This window comes from Triticum urartu, chromosome 5A (genome assembly GCF_056163025.1).
Source record: "Triticum urartu cultivar PI428250 chromosome 5A, HENAU_Tu73, whole genome shotgun sequence".
Taxonomy (NCBI): Eukaryota; Viridiplantae; Streptophyta; class Magnoliopsida; order Poales; family Poaceae; genus Triticum; species Triticum urartu.
This window is the reverse complement of record NC_141877.1, coordinates 91,050,431-91,053,656: the sequence shown is the minus strand read 5'-3', so window position 1 is coordinate 91,053,656 and position 3,226 is coordinate 91,050,431.

Below are 3,226 nucleotides of genomic sequence, written 5' to 3'. Positions count from 1 at the left end.
TCTCGGCGTGGCGTGGTCAGCATGGTCAACGACCGACATGCATCTGAAGTGGACTGTACGTGGAGAGGCTGACAGCTGGGTCCATGGCCGCACGCAAGGAAATGCCTCCTTATTACGCGGAAAATAATGATTTTCTCCACCTGACATCTGGGACCCACCGAAACGGCCTCTGTATTTCGCGAAAAAAACGTTACCGCCGCTGACAGCTCGGACCCACCAGCTATATCTTCGCACTCAAGGAAGTGCCTCCTTATTACGCACAAAAAAAGAATACTCCCCCTGCTAGCTGGGACCTAGTATAGTGGGCCTACTAAGTTGACGGGGATGAAGGGCTTTGTCAACTTAGTCAATATGCACGATTCTAGCTCGACTGACCGTACGATGTCCATCCAACGGCCATAGTGCTTCTTAAACCTCTGGTCTTCTTGCTCCAGCCGCCCAAAGCAGCGCCGGTCGTGCCGCCTGCTCCTGCCTCCCGTGGCCGGCTGTGCTGCCGCGGAGGCCTCACCGCCCCCATACTACTCCCACCGCTGGCTAGGCCATCCCTCCACTCCACTCACCCACACCCCCTGTTATTCTGCGGCCACGGAAGCGCAGCCGAACCAGTGAACCCTCGTACTCCTCTCCACGTGGGCATCCACTGCCGCGTCTTCCCCGGCTCTGCGTCGTCCCCTTCCTAGGCCTCGCCGTCATCCACCGCCGTGGTGCTGTCCGCGCGGCGTGGTCAATGTGGTCAAAGACCGAATTCCATCGGAAGAATACTGTACGTGGAGAGGCTGACAGCTGGGTCCATGGTAGCCGCAAGGAAGTGCCTCCTTATTACGTGGAAAATAATTATTCCTCCACCTCACAGCAGGGACCCACCGGACGGCCACCAGTATATCGCGAAAAAACGTTTGCCCCTGACTGCTGGGACCCACCCGACGGGCCACCGTATTTCGCGAAAAAAACGTTCCCCCTGCTGTTAGCTCGGACCCACCGGAAGTGCCTCTTTATTAAGCACAAAAAAATGAATACCCCCTACTAGCTGGGACCCACCTTAGTGGCAGGCTGACTTGTGGGCCTACTAAGTTGATGGGGACGGAGGGCTTTGTCAACTTAGTCAATATGCACGATTCTAGCTCTAGTGACCGTATGATGTCCATCCAACGGCCGTAGTGCTTCTTCAACCTCTGGTCTTCTTGCTCCAGCCGCCCAAACCAGCGCCGGTCGTGCCTCATGCTCCTGCCTCCCGTGGCCGGCTGCGATGCGGCGGAGGCCTCACCGCCCCCTACTACTCCCACCGCTGGCCAGGCCATCCCTCTACTCACCCACACCCCCTATTATTCTGCGGCAACGACAGCCTCACACCGCAGCGAACCAGTGAACCCTCGTACTCCTCTACGCGTGGGCATCCACTGCCGCGTCTTCCCCGGCTCCGCGTCGTCCCCTTCCTAGGCCTCGCCGTCGTCCACCGCCCTGGTGCTCTCGGCGCGGCATGGTCAACGTGGTCAAGGAACGGCTTCCATCGGACGTGGACTGTACGTGGAGAGGCTGACAGCTGGGTCCACGGCTGCAGCAAGGAAGTGCCTCCTTATTACGTGCAAAATAATTATTTCTCCACCTGACAGCGGGGACCCATCGGACGGGCCACCAGTATTTTGCGACAAAATCGTTTCCCCCTGACTGCTGGGACCCACCGGACGGGCCACCGTATTTCGCAAAAAAATGCCCCCCCCGCTGTTAGCTCGGACCCAACGGAAGTGCCTCCTTATTACACACAAAAAATGAATACTCCCCCGGCTAGCTGGGACCCACCTTGCTGGGAGGCTGACTTGTGGGCCTACTAAGTTGACGGGGACGAAGGGCTTTGTCAACTTAGTCAATATGAACAATTCTAGCTCCAGTGACCATACGATGTCCATCCAACAGCCTGATACGTCTCCAACGTATCTATAATTTTTGATTGCTCCATGCTATATTATCTACTGTTTTGGACTATATTGGGCTTTATTTTCCACTTTTATATTATTTTTGGGACTAACCTATTAACCATAGGCCCAACCCAGAATTGCTGTTTGTTTGCCTATTTCAGCGTTTCGAAGAAACAGAATATCAAACGGAGTCCAAACGGAATAAAATCTTCGGGAACGTGATTTTCTCACCGAACGTGATCCAGGAGACTTGGACCCTACTCCAGGGAGTCAAAGAGGAGGTCACGAGGGTGGGGGGCGCCCCCCTAGGGCGTGCCCCCCTGCCTCGTGGGCCCCTCGGTGCTCCACTGACGTACTTCCTCCTCCTAGATATACACACTTACCCCCAAATGATCAGAACAGGAGCCAAAAACCTAATTCCACCGCCGCAACTTTCTGTATCCACGATATCCCATCTTGGGGCCTGTTCCGGAGCTCCTCCAGAAGAGGGCCGTCATCACGGAGGGCTTCTACATCATCATAGCCTCTCTGATGAAATGTGAGTAGTTTACCTTAGACCTTCGGGTCCATAGTTAGTAGCTAGATGGCTTCTTCTCTCACTTTGAATCTCAATTCAAAGTTCTCCCCCTCTCTTCTGGAGATCTATTCGATGTAGTCTTCTTTTTGTGGTGTGTTTGTTGAGACCAATGAATTGTGGGTTTATGATCAAGTCTATCTATGAATAATATTTGAATCTTCTCTGAATTCTTTTATGTATGATTGGTTATCTTTGCAAGTCTCTTCGAATTATCCATTTGGTTTGGCCTACTAGATTGGTAGTTCTTTCCATGGAGAAGTGCTTAGCTTTGGGTTCGATATTGCGGTGTCCTTTCCGTGACAGAAGGGGCAGCAAGGCACGTATTGCATCATTGCCATCAAGGATAACAAGATGGGGTTTATTTCATATTGCATGAATTTATCTCTCGACATCATGTCATCTTGCTTAAGGCGTTACTCTGTTTTTAACTTAATACTCTAGATGCATGCTGGATAGCGGTCGATGAGTGGAGTAATAGTAGTAGATGCAGAATCGTTTCGATCTACTTGTCACGGACGTGATGCCTATATACATGATCATGCCTGGATATTCTCATAACTATGCTCAATTCTGTCAATTGCTTAACAGTAATTTGTTCACCCACCGTAGAATACTTATGCTCTTGAGAGAAGCCACTAGTGAAACCTATGGCCCCCGGGTCTATTCTCATCATATCAATCTCCATCACTTTAATCTTGCTTTGCTTTTTTTACTTTGCGTTTACTTTTTTACTTTG